Source organism: Trachypithecus francoisi, unplaced genomic scaffold, assembly GCF_009764315.1.
Source record: "Trachypithecus francoisi isolate TF-2019V2 unplaced genomic scaffold, Tfra_2.0 Lachesis_group13, whole genome shotgun sequence".
Classification (NCBI taxonomy): Eukaryota; Metazoa; Chordata; class Mammalia; order Primates; family Cercopithecidae; genus Trachypithecus; species Trachypithecus francoisi.
Genome location: NW_022681458.1, coordinates 6,846,304 through 6,860,103, shown reverse-complemented (window position 1 = coordinate 6,860,103; position 13,800 = coordinate 6,846,304). Strand labels below are relative to the sequence as shown.

Genomic DNA, 13,800 nt, shown 5'->3' with positions numbered 1-13,800 from the left:
GTATCCACAGCTCCCAGGAGCCCAGCTCTCATCCACACCTCCACGGTCTTTCCAACACCCTGAAATCGTACATGAAAATCAGCCTAAATACAAGTAATCATTAATGGCATATTGAATTTCTTTGGGACTGAAGTTAACTATAAACTGGATTACACTGTTCTAATTTGGGAGATAGAAATAAACACTCAAGATGGAGCTTTCTTTAGTGAATCAAAGTTATTATTTTTCAAAAATGGCCCTAGAGTCCTATGGTAAACAGAAAAATAGCCCCCAGCCGCAAAGACATCCGCATCCTAATCCCCAGAACTTGTGAATACGGTTCAGCGCCGAGCTGGATTTGGGGGGAAAAGTCCAGCACCAGTAGCTGAGACCCATCAGCAATGGGCAGGGTTGAGGCGGCCCCCGGAGCAGGGAGCCCAGACCCCAGAAACAGCTACACCCCAAGGACCTCAACTGTGATCGGTGTCGCCAGGGGCTCTGGGTCCTTCTGGAGTCACAGCACAGTGGGTGAGCTGGGTGGAAGGGTCTCTCATCTAAGCCACCGTCTCATCACTGACTCCACTGACTCCACTGACCAGTGTCCGGGCAGTGGAATCTTCTCATCCCCTGGCAGTCTGCAGAGTCCCCAGTGGCGGGGACGGAGAGGAAACTTGATCTACATGAAGTGTGAGTCCACGGTTGGTTCAGAGACTCTTTTGCCTTTCCAGGCTTAATATTTTATATTAAGAGACAGACTTGTGTCTGCTGCTCATTGCTGCTGTCACAAACTACCACAAACCTAATGGCTTACAACAATGGAAACTTATCTCACCATGCTGAGGTCAGAAGCCTGACATGGGTCTTACAGGCTAGAATCAAGGTGTCGGCAGAGCCGCGTTCCTTCCCGGGACTCGAGGGACAATTCGTTCTTGCCTTTTCTGGCATCTAGAGGCCACCTGCATTCTTTGGCTCATGGTCCCTTCTCCATTTCTTTTTTTTTTTTTTTTTTTTTTTTTTTTGAGACGGAGTCTCGCTCTGTCACCCAGGCTGGAGTGCAGTGGCTCTATCTCGGCTCACTGCAAGCTCCGCCTTCCCGGGTTCACGCCATTCTCCTGCCTCAGCCTCCCGAGTAGCTGGGACCACAGGCGCCCGCCACCTCGCCCGGCTAGTTTTTTTTTTGTATTTTCTAGTAGAGACGGGGTTTCACCGTGTTAGCCAGGATGGTCTCGATCTCCTGACCTTGTGATCCGCCCGTCTCGGCCTCCCAAAGTGCTGGGATTACAGGCTTGAGCCACCGCGCCCGGCCCCCTTCTCCATTTCAAAGTGTGTCCTCGCATTGCTCTGTCTGACTCTGACCTGCCTCTCTCTTATAAAAACCCTGTGGTGGGCCTGGTGCAGTGGCTCATGCCTATAATCCCAGCACTTTGGGAGGCCAAAGAGGGAAGATCACTAGGTCAGGAGATCGAGACCATCCTGATCAATGTGGTGAAACCTCGTTTCTACTAAAATATAAAAAATTAGTCGGGCATGGTGACGCACGCCTGTAGTCCCAGGTACTCGGGAGGGTGAGGCGGGAGAATCGCTTTACCTGGGGAGGCAGAGGTTGCTGTGAGCCAGGGTTACACCACTGCACTCCAGCCTGGGTGACAGAGCAAGACTCTGTCTCAAAAAAATAAAAAATAAAAAATAAAACCCTGTGATAACACTGGGCTCACTCACCTATTCCAGGGTCACCTCCTCTTCTCGAGATCCTTAGCTGAATTACGTCTGCAAAGTGCAAAATGTAAAGTCAGATGTTCAAAGATTAGATGTCAGGGATTAGGATGTGAACATTTTGGGGCTGGGCATGGTTATTGTGCCTGTCACTGGACGCTCCTGCCATTTTTGAAAAATACTTTTAAAATATTAGATTTGGTCTGTTCATTTTTCTGTCTTCTAAATTAGAACAATTTTTTCCAGTTTACGTTTAGCTTAAGTCCCAAAGACATTCAAAATGAAACTAATAATTGCTGGTTATTAGCCTAATTTATCATTTGGGACTTGGCTATACTTTTCATCAAACTAAAAGACGGTGGTGAATTAGTTAATAATTTTTACTTAAAGTGTGTGTAGGTCTTTAAAAAATGATTTGAGGCTGTTTGCAAACTTAAAATAGAATGAATAAAATTAAAACCCAAATGACTCAAAGAGACAAGCAGATTTTACCAGGCACCTCATCTACAGACCGGGAACATCACCTCAAGGTGGTTTGGTTGGTTGTTGCAGTTTCGGTTCAAAGATGAACCCATTATGCTTCCTGGTCATGTTGTCTGATGCACAAAAATACACACGAGGTTGGAAAGAAAACGGATGCCCAGACATGAGTTGTGGGAGGTGTCTGTATGTGGAGGCCGGGGTTGGGGGAGGTGTCTCTATGTGAAGGCCTGAGTTAGGGGAGGTGTCTATGTGGAGGCCTGAGTTGGGGGAAATATCTGTGTACAGGCCTGGGTTGGGGGAGGTATCTGTATGTGAGGGTGCTGAGACCCAGGTTCCCTGCCAATGTGCTGTCAGCCTCCCATCCTGAGCCTGCTTACATGAGGCCAGGCCTATCGGCAGATATGCCAACCTTGTCTTGTCTCATCTTCCTCCCCACTGCTCCCAACTCTAACCCCTTCTCCCCCTCTCAACTCCCTCCTGAAGGCTGTCTCAGTTCCCTCCTAGAAACACAGTCTCCCTCGACCCCTCTGAACCCACTCTTTTCTAATGTGACAAACCAGCATGCCACGCCATCCTGCCCGCCTCGCCGGGACTGAACCTCCTAAACAGCTCCAGCACCTGCCCCACTCTCTCTATTACAGACTTTTGTTCTTCCAGAGTTCCTGCCTGGGGTTGGAGATGGGGTGCGAGAGATCAGCCTGCTCCTGGCTAACTGCACATTCCAGATTCCTCCCCTTTGAGACCTGTGCTGCCAGCCACCACCCAGCACCCATGGGCAGCTCACACTGAAGCACGGAGTGGGAGCCTCACGCTGCAGGCCCTACCCTTCTGCCTCCCTCTGCCCATGCTGCTTGGTCCCAGCCTTGGCCCAGGCCTTGGCCCCAACCCTGTTGCTGCTCCGCATCCTGCCAGCCCAGGTCCTCACCCTTTGCTCGATTGCGGAGATTCACGGCCCCACAGCATCCCTGTCTTCGGTTGCCCAGCAGCTCGCATCACATCTCCCACACTGATGCTGAGTGGCCCTGCAGGAACTCAGCCCAGCACCACAGACCCCTGGTCGCCAACTCCATATGTGGCTCAGACCTCTCGGCAGCTTACACACCAGTGTCCACTCCTCCCCAGGTAGCTCCCACTGTTCCAGACCTCCCCTTCTCTCCCCATGCACAAACCCCACATCCCCTTCTCAGCTCTCCCTGAAGACCCTGATCCAACTTCACAGAGCAAACCAAGATGACAGAGGATCCTCTCCTTCCATCCTAAGAGGGCTTTGCATCTGGCTGAAAAGCTCAGCCTTGTCCTCTTCACAATTAAGAGTCACCCAGGGCATTGTCCTTTGCCCAGAGTGGATAGAGAGGCCTGGGGATGCTGGAACGGGCAGAACCTTCTGACATCTTACACACAGGGGACTTTGAGAGGTCTCCAGGCCTGGAAATTACTCTCAGCAGCAGAAAGCCAGGGGGAATTAATTAACACTAGGATCAGGAGGAACTGGACGAAGAGCCTAAGTCATCTTTTATATGTTTTTTTTGTTTTGTTTTTCATTTAGTTGTTGTATTCTCAACACTTCACACACCCAGAGATTGAAAGGGGGATTGTTCTGCAAAGCTCATTTGAGATAATGGTGGTCCTCTTCACCACCATTTCCTACTTCCCAGGGCCAGCTGCCTTCACCATGGCTGCAGATTCTCTTGGTATCTACCTGCAAGTCTGAGATCACACAGCACCTCCGGATGTAGCTATCCTGGTCCTTACCTAGCGACATCTCCACAGTGCCTTAGGACATGGCTCTGTTTTACCCCTTTGACTCCACAACGCACCTGAGCCCTGTCCTGCCCTCCACCTCCCAATTAGGTGATATGGTAACTTTAGTGAAATCAATAGTCAGTGCTTACATTAATCTAAACTTGTAAATGCAATGCCCAGCTGAGATGGTTCGTTTTACATGTCCATGTGGCTAGGCACTAGTGCCCAGCTATTAATTCAGATGCCAACCTGGGGGTTGCTGTGAAGGTGTTTTGTGCAAACGGCTAATGTCTACAATCATTGACTTTAATCAAAGGAGAGAACCCTCAGCCATGTGAGTGGGCCCCATCCAATCAGTTGAAAGATCTTAAGTAGAAAACTGAGGCTTCCTTGAGGATGAAGAAATTCTGCCTCCACACGTCAGTGTCAGCTCTTGGCTGACAGTTTCCAGCCTGCCAGCTGCCCTACAGATTTTGGACTTGTTAACCCCACAATTACATCAGCCCATTCCTTGAAATAAATCTTTTTATGTTATGCATACATGCATACCTATGTATGTGTATGTATGCGTGTGTGTGTGTGTGTATGGCTAACATGTCCCACAGGTTTGGTTTCCCTGGAGAACCCTGATTAATATATCAGTTAAGCCTGGAGTATATAAGCTTTCTACATCCTCCTAGTTTTCTAGGAGTTAATGATGGTCTTGGTTTTTATTTGCCTAGTTTCCAACGTAATTAACAGTGATTTATCCCCAGATGTCCCACCTAGTACTCTCTACACTTAAGTCTCTTTCTGGGGTGCTATGGAAGCCTCTCAGCCTTGCAGGAAGGTCTGGGCCTTGCAGGGTTGGCCTCCCAGGACCCTGGAGGATTCGCTGGGTCTCACTGCCTTGTGGGACCACCCTCCGCACTCCTGGATTCTGTGCCCTCTCTTGCCTGCTTTGTTCCCTCAATTCAGTGGAACACATCTTCATTGGTGTTCAGAGGCAATTGGAAATGTGTTTCTCTCTCTTCAGACTGAGGGCTATAGAATTCTGGGCTGGAAATCACCTTTCCTCAGAGTCTCGAAGACACTGTTCTATTGTCCCAGCATTGCTCTTACCAAGTCCAAAGTGCATTCTGGATCCTTTGTCGAAAGCTATCCCCGCCCTTTCTGAAAGCTGGAAGGTGTTATTTTTGTCCACAGTGTTGGGAAATTTCAAGGCAAAGCGTCCTTGGAAGACTATTTGCATCTGCTGTGCTGTGCACTGGCTGGTCCCTGCCCTGTGGGAACCCACGTACTTCAGTTCTGGACTTCCCTCTTGCCTTCCTTTGTCTTATCTTCTTCTTTTGTTTCTTTATTCTTGTTATTTTTAATTGACATATAATGATTACACATATATATGGGGTACATGTGATATTTTGATACATGCCTACAATGTGTAATGATCAAATCAAGTTAGCTGGAATATCCATTGCCTAAATATGTATCCTTTCTTTGTGCTGGGAACTTTTCAGATCCTTTTTTCTAGCTACTTTGAAACATATGATAAGATATTGTTAACTATTGTCGCCCTCCTGTGCTATGGACTGCTGGAACTTATTCCTTCTCTCTAACTGTATTTTCATACCCATTCAGCACATTCACCAACCTCTTTTCTGGAACTCCCATTATTTGGATGTTAGTCCTGAACTGGTTTTAGAATTCTCTTTTCTCTCCTGACTTCCATCTCTTTCCTTTCTTCTTTGATCTGGAAAATCGTTTAAACTTTAGTTTCAAAATGTTTATCAAGTGTTACATATCTATCATTTTCTTCTTCTTCTTCTTCTTCTTTTTTTAAATTTCAGAAGCCTTGTTATTCCCTTACATTACTTTTTAAAAAGCATTATATTTTTGCTCTTTAGTCCTTGCTGGGATTGTGAGAGTTTTTTGTTTTTTGTTTTTTTAAGTTTTTGTCTCTTTGTACATTCTAAAAAGCCGGTGGGCAGCTCCATGTGGGAAGATCGGTCTTGATAAAAGTGCACTTGCTAACGCCTGTAATCCCGGCACTTTGGGAGGCTGAGGCGGGTGGATCACTTGAGGTCAGGAGTTCGAGGCCAGCCTGGCCAACATGGTGTAGCCCCATCTCTACTAAAACTATAAAAATTAGCCAGGCATGGTGGCAGGCACCTGTAATCCCAGCTACTCAGGAGGCTGAGGCAGGACAATTGCTTGAACCCAGGAGGTGGAGGTTGCAGTGAGCCCAGATCACACCACTGCACTCCAGCCTGGGTGACAAGAGTAAGACTCCATCTCAAAAAAAAAAAAAAAAAAAAAAAAGAGGTGCATTTGCTCTAGGTGATCTGCATGAACTATTCAATTTGAAGGATTGCTTTCTTATGTTGCTTCAGATTCCTAGACTCCAGCAAACTCATTCTTAGAAGCTCAAAGGCTGAGGTTCTGGGAACCCCCTGGCAGAAGCAGGTTGGATGTCTTTTTTTTCCCCTGGGTGCCTTCAGAACAGTGTTTCTGGCCCAGAGGTGCTGTTTCTCCCACACCAGAGCCTGTCTGTTTTCCCCTCCGGGGGTTCCTCCAGTCTCTGCCAGGATGGAGGTGAGGTCATCTGGTTGATGGGCAGGGTAAGGAGATCTGGGAGTCTCTGTACTTTTAATCTACTTTCAACTGTTCCTCCAGTGTTTAGCCCACCCTCACCCCCTTCCAGAGTGCTGAATGCCACCAACCCCTGAGCTTCCTGGCTCTGTAGGGCTCAAATTCAGCTGCTAAGTTAGGATTCCCTGTTCTTTTTTGGGATAGGTCAGTTGCAATTGGTCCTGCCACTCTTTGGCTTGCAAATCTTTTATGCTATCATCTTGTCTTCTATTTGCCCTTGGAAATGTATGACTAAAGAATAAAACAAATGACACAGGTGAAAACCTTTGCTGTATTTTAGTGAGGTCTCAGGAGGAAACGGGGAGAATGCGTGTGTGCAGTGCTTTGTCTTTCATGGACAGCTTCCCTCACCTGCCCTCTGTGCATTCAGCAGCCACCATTTCTGAAGCTTGCACCTGGAGGGTGGTTTTCATAAGGACAGTCTTCCTGGCAGGGGAGATCTCCAGATTGGGAGTCATTCCGGATATGAGAAACTCTCATTCCACTTTTGGATGCTAACAGCTGGTGACTAGGAGTAAGAGCTGCTTCATGTGGTAAGTAGTGATCCTGAGGTTCTGAATTGGGGCTGGTAGAGAGCCCCTCTCTGCTCCTGGAAGTGTTTGGGTCTCCTGCAATCTTTACGGCTAATATCCAATGCTTTTGTTGCACTCTTCACTAAGAATGTGCCTCTCCAGGAGTCTAATGGGCTCAGTCTCATCCCTCAAAGTGAGGTTCTTCATATTAATGAAAATTGATCCCTTTCTGACTTCAGGATGCTAGGCGCTGTGAGCATTCAAAGCACAGCAGATTAACCTCTACGCGGCTATGCTCAGGGGTGATCTGGGTATAGGCTGGCTGGCTCCATCCCTGCTTCCTGGTCCAGCCTGGAAGTGATGGAGTTCCCCCAGGGCACTTGTCTCTGCCCCTGGTGTTGCATCTACACTGAGCCTGAAGCATTCCATTCAGAGAGGGCAAAGGTGGCTCATGAGATGATCTTGTCTGGCCTCGGCTTGACTTCGTTGTAATGGGTGGAACTACAGCTCCAAGGAGACACGTTGTTTCTTGGAAAACCATTTGTTTTTTTTCAAATCATAGACTTGACTGATCTAGGAGAGTTTAATTTCACTGACTGGCTGGCTGATGCTACCTTCAACTTGGCTTTTAGTGTTTTCTGTGGTCATTTATGTAGGTAAAAAGAGATGTAAAGAATGAAGCCTGAAGGACATGAATTTCCTAATTTTTATTTTAAAAGCTATATAGAATTTTTAAAAGCTCAGTTATGGAAGTATAATTTACATAGAATAAAATTCCCCAATTTTAAAAATTATTTTTACAGTTGTATTCAATGAATATTAATTTTCTTATAGAAAACATAGAATTTCGGCCGGGTGCGGTGGCTCAAGCCTGTAATCCCAGCACTTTGGGAGGCAGAGATGGGCGGATCATGAGGTCAGGAGATTGAGACCATCCTGGCTAACACGGTGAAACCCCGTCTCTACTAAAAAATACAAAAAAAAAAACTAGCCAGGCGTGGTGGCGGGCGCCTGTAGTCCCAGCTACTCAGGAGGCTGAGGCAGGAGAATGGCGTGAACCCGGGAGGCAGAGCTTGCAGTGAGCTGAGATCCGGCCACTGCACTCCAGCCTGGGCGACAGAGCAAGACTCTGTCTCAAAAAAAAAAAAAAAAAAAGAAAAAAGAAAACATAGAATTTCTAGCAATTAAACAATATTATAGTAAGAATAGATGTATGAAATCACAGATAACCTTGCTAAACAAAGATCTTCTCTTGTAGATCCAAAGTCATGAGTAGGCCTAAACCGGCAGTACCTATTGTTCATTTATGGTAGGAGGATTTCCCATTTTATAAACAAACATGCTATTTATGGGAGGAGGTTCAGGGCTTCATAATGTCTTCAGTGTATATTTCCTGATACCCAAGGGGCGGAATTCCCCTTCTGTCCATCAAGTAGCAGCTACTTGCAGCTGCAGGGCATTTTGCAGAGGCTTCTTCAGAGTTAAATACACAAAAAGATAATTCCCTGGTAACCAAATATGGCCCCTGTATTAGCCCATTCTCACGCTGCTTTGAAGACATACCTGAGACTGTGTAATTTATAAAGGAAAGAGGTTTAGTTGGCTCACAGTTCCACATGGGTGGGGAGGCCTCAGGAAACTTACAATCATGGCAGAAGGGGAAGAAAACATGTCCTTCTTCACATGGCAGCAGCAAGGAGAAGTGCTGAGCAAAGGTGGAAAAAGCCCCTTATAAAACCATCAAATCTTGTGAGAACTCACTTGCTATCATGAGAATAGCATAAGGGTAAACACCACCACGATTTAATCACCTCCCACCAGGTCCCTCCTACAACATGTGAGAATTATGGGAACTACAATTCAAAATGAGGTTGGGTGGGGACACAGTCAAACCAGATCACCCTCACACCCCAATCTTGTCAAACTATAATTTACTTACTGTTATATATATATGTGTGTGTGTGTGTATATATATATAAGAGAGAGAGAGATAAGATATATATATACCTCTTATCTCTTTACTATCTCCCTTCCCCTTCTTTTCAGTTTCTGTTCTCTAGAATCCTACACAAGTTTCTACCCAAATACTACCATTTCAAGGGCCAGCAAAGTCCTTCATTAAAGGACAAAGTCTTCCCTTGCTTTTCTACTCCATAGTCATCTAGGCTCTGATCTTCTTTAGCCATTATCAAGTATCTGGCTCTAATCTTGTGGTTGCCCAATACTGCTAATTAGCTTTTCACAAGTTTTGATATGTTCCAATTAGATGATAGGCTACTTAAAGGCGGGTGCGGTGGCTCGTGCCTTTAATTCTAGCACTTTGGGAGGCCAAGGTGGACAGATAGCTTGAGTCCAGAAGTTTGAGACAAGCCTGGGTAACAAGGCAAAACCCCATCTCTACAAAAAAAACAAACAACAACAACAACAACAACAAAATTAGCCAGGTATGGTGGTGCACGCCTGTAGTCCCAGCTACTTAGGGGGCTGAGGTGGGAGGATTGCTTGGGCCCAGGAAGTGGGGGCTGCAGTGAGCTGAGATCTCACCACTGCATTCTAACCTGGGCAACAGAGAAAAACCCTGTCTCAAAAAAGTAAAAAAAAATTAATTCCATTTTTTCCCATTTTCCTCCTGCACCTACATAGTAGATGCTCTAAATGTCCTGGTTTTGAAAAGCAACATAGTCAATCCCCTTATGACTCAACATATACATTTTAGTGTTCTCTAAAGATTTTTCTAGAACCAATGTATGTTATTTATATAAACATGAATATTCTGCTAGCCCAATAAATCTTTTGGGTGTTTCGTATCAGAACTCATGAGCTGACTGTGTCCCAGCCACAGGACTGCAGATGTTCATCCTGTGGGATTTTGACTTCAATGTCATAAACAAAATTTGGATCACTCTTCTTCTGATTTTTCTCAAAAAGTTCATCCATGATGCTCTTCCTTTTGGCAAGCTCCTTGTTATCCAGTAAGTTCAGGTCTTTTTCAGATCAATGGTTGTTTCCGGTAGAATTTGTCCCATCGTTTCTGCCAAACTCTGCCCCGACAAGTAACCTCGTAAAAAACTGGAAAGCTTCTCTAGATGCCTCAGGAATCCTTGTTATGGGTAACTCTCGTGTCATGGGTTATTCTTTAACTGTTCAGCCACTTGGATGCAACCTGAAAGCTTTGAAAACTTTTGAACTGGCAGAATGTGCGAGCGAATTCTCCCCTTGATCTCATTCTCATAGATGAAGACACTAGCTGGAGGCTAGAATCAGATCCCACACTTCCTGGCAGTGCACCTCATTCCCACACACACTTCAGAGGATATTGGAGGAAATCTGATGAAAATGCATGAGTTGCATAATGACTTCCTGCCTTGGAAAACTACAGAAAGGGCATCTTCTTCTGCAGGCCAACATCTATACTGCCAGGAAGGGGTTGCTCCCACCCAACAGCAATGCAAAGAGGAGCACCTAAGTCAACTTTGAGGCTGGGCAGAGCCTGGTACTGCAGGAAGAGGCAATGGCCACAGTCCTACTGATGTGGCCGGGTGAACTCCCTGGAAGGAGAGGTGGGGCCGGCACAGGGCACCATATGCTGGCTTCCATGATGGCATGTGGGGGTTCAGAGTCCTGAAGGGCACTGGTTGAGCTGTTTCCACAGCAACACCCAGGACTCACCAAAATTCACCCATTCTAAGCGTACAGCTCAATGAGTTTTGTGACAGTATACAGTCTACAGTCTACAGTCACGCAACCACCACTTTCTATATTCAAGAAATAGAACATGTCCATTCTTGGAAAAAGCCCCTTGTGCCTCTAAGCGGTGCTCCCTTTCCCTCTGCCCCCAGGCAGCCACCGCTCTGCTTTCTGTCTCTATAGCTTTGCCTCCCCTGGAGAAGTGAAATCACACAATTAGACACTCTTTCACTTAGCAAAGTGCTGCTGTGTGTCCGAAGTGTGTTTCTTTTCACCTTTGGGTAATATTCCATTACATGGTTATACCATCATTTGTTTTTCTGCTCCTCAGTTGATAGACATTTGTGTGGTTTCCCATCTCCGGCTATCCTGAAGGAAGCTGCTACAAACATTTTGCATACGATTCCCTGTGTGTTCATTTCCTTTCATTTCTCTTGGATAAATACCTAGGAATAGGCTTGCTGGGTCATGTGTTAGTGCATGTTAAACTTTATAAGCAAATGCAGAACTGTAAAAGTTATATAGAGGACGCATGGCTATGCATATGTGAATCAAATCAAATACAAATTTGGTCACTTCCTCCGTTGCAGTTGCCACAGGTCAGGTGCTACTCACTAGCCACATGCAAATATATGTGGGAGAGCACAGCATGGAATATTTCCATCATCCTGGAAACTTCCATTAGACAGCACTGGTACACAATTTAATACACTGGGTTTCAGAACAGAAACACTTGTATTGATTTGGGCAAAGGATATTTCAAAAAGCCATGGATAGCCTTTCTCACTATTGTTTATATGAACAATAAGACCCTTGCCAAGTCTAGTTAAAAGAGGAAGCATCCCGTCTTGTGTTAGCTCTGTGGAAAAAAGTATTAGGAGCAGTCCAAGGACCAAAGCATCTGACAGCCTGAAGAAGTGATTCTTCATCCCGTCGCAGCTGGCTGTCCATGTGGGGAAACCACCCACAGAGACCCAATTTCCTCCAGACCTTGGCAAATTCCTGTGAACAGCTCCAAGACCCAAAGACTCCATAGAATGGAGAAGGGGCTCTGCTCATGGCCGGGAAAATGCCAGGGGCCCCCTGACAGGTGACATAATGAAATGATTGGAATCATTATCTCAGAAATAAGCTTTCTCCATTGCTTCTCAGATGGTGTCTTCATTCATCACTGATAAGAAAGGACACGGAGCCCACCTAGGAGAGTGCAAGTCGCCCATCCACCTTCACACTTTCAAGGCTTCCAGTTCAACATCCTTGACTCTCTTTATGGATGAAGACCTTAGGATTTGGCAAAGATAATTGTTTTTCTGACCATGGTGCAGATGGGCTTGTTTTACCTTGGCTTTTTCGCATGCAGTTCCAATTTCCTGGCAGCTGGGCTATTGGTAAGGAATCGAGACCCAGGACAATCAGGAGCATTGACTGTGGGCACGGCTCAGTTTCTTGTGTGTGGTCTCGCTCAAGAAGGGAAGGCACATCACTACAGAAGGGTTTTTTGTTACCTCTGGGGCAATGTTGTGTTTTGTGAAAGAAAGTATTTTAACCACACATTTGAACAAAGCTGGCAAAACAATAGTTCCTCTTGTGGTCTTAGCCATTAATCTTCTTTTATGTAAGGAGAAAATCAGATGCCTTAATGATGTCATCATTTGGCCTGGAAAAGAACCAATGGACTTAAAGGACCCCATTGTTTCCCTGACACAGTGGTGGAAGAGAAAGAGGCATTTGCTTTTACTGTTCCAGAGAGAAGAGGGCACATCTGCAGCCCACCACCCATAAACACACTGGAATCTCAACACTGGGAGGATTCGCCAGGAGGGCTTTGTGGACATAGTCCTCAATTCCACAGAGGCTCCCTCATCTGTCATCTGCTTTCTTTTCACCCCCCAAATAAAAAGAGCTCAAATTTGTTTATGGTAAGTCTAGTGGAAACTCCCTTCCCACAACCCTTCCCTCTGTGGTTCCTTTCTCTCTTTACCTTTGGTGGAAAAGTGATTTAGGGCAATAAAGCAATAAAGCCATCTTCTGAAAGGTGTCAGTCAGCCAGGGAAAATGTGGGTGTGTTGTAGATACTTTGCAGGAAGAAGCTAATGGTGTGACAAGCCCATTTTGCGGGAGGAGTGTAAGGGTTAAGTGCCGCCCTTCCAGGGCAATTCTGCAAAATTAAAATCTCCATGGACTTTCTGAGCAAGGGTTCCTTGGGTAAGGGGTGAGAAAGAGAAAATAGATGTGGCAGAAAGAGAAGATAGATGTGGCAGAAAGAGAAGATAGATGTGGCAGAAAAAGAGAGGGACACCAAATCAGGTAGACAGGAGACTCCCAGGCACCCATCCAGATTTAACTCTGCGTGCACCAAAATCTGCCTTGGTGGCAAAATGGCAGCTCACAAATGGCCCCATAGTGTGACTATGTATGTTCTATCTCTATGTGCCCTTGCAGAGACGATGTGACCAGCAGGGTTACATAATTGACTTTCGTAGATTGATTGCAAAAGTGATCCCAATGTTTCATCCTTTCCTCCACTCATGCCTTTTGCAATGTGACTTTGCACTCTTTCCTTCAAGAGTTGGAGTTCATTTCTGCATTCCTTGAATGGAACTGGTCTTTAGGCTTGCTTTAGCCAACAGAGTGGAGTGGAAGCGACTGAGTTCTAAGCCTAGACCTCAAGATGTTTTGTACAATTCTGCTCTCTCACTTGGACCCTTGCCTCCACCATGAAAACAAGCCCAGGCTAAGTGGTTGGAGGGAGAAAGACTAAATGTAAGTAAGGAACAGAGAGAGCTGAATCTTCCTAGCTGAGACCAGGCTAGACCAGCTGTCATCCAGCCAGCTTACAGATGTACCAACAAGTCCAGTGGAACTTGCCCAGGCAAACTCTAGGCTTGTAAGAAATCATGCATGATTGTTTCTTTAAGCCGCTAACTTTTGGGGAGGTTTGTTACACAGCAGCAACTAACTGATAACGCTATATAAGAGATATTGAGGGTAAAGAGATTATGGATGAGATAAAATCATGATAAAAGCCAAACTACAACAGCACTGGCTTGTGCAT

The 13,800-nt window shown here is 45.8% G+C and overlaps 1 pseudogene; it reads right to left on the bottom strand.

Annotated features, from left to right (window-relative positions):
• Nucleotides 1–9,872: 9,872 nt before the first annotated feature.
• Nucleotides 9,873–10,357, bottom strand: LOC117095294 (annotated as a pseudogene).
• Nucleotides 10,358–13,800: the final 3,443 nt, after the last annotated feature.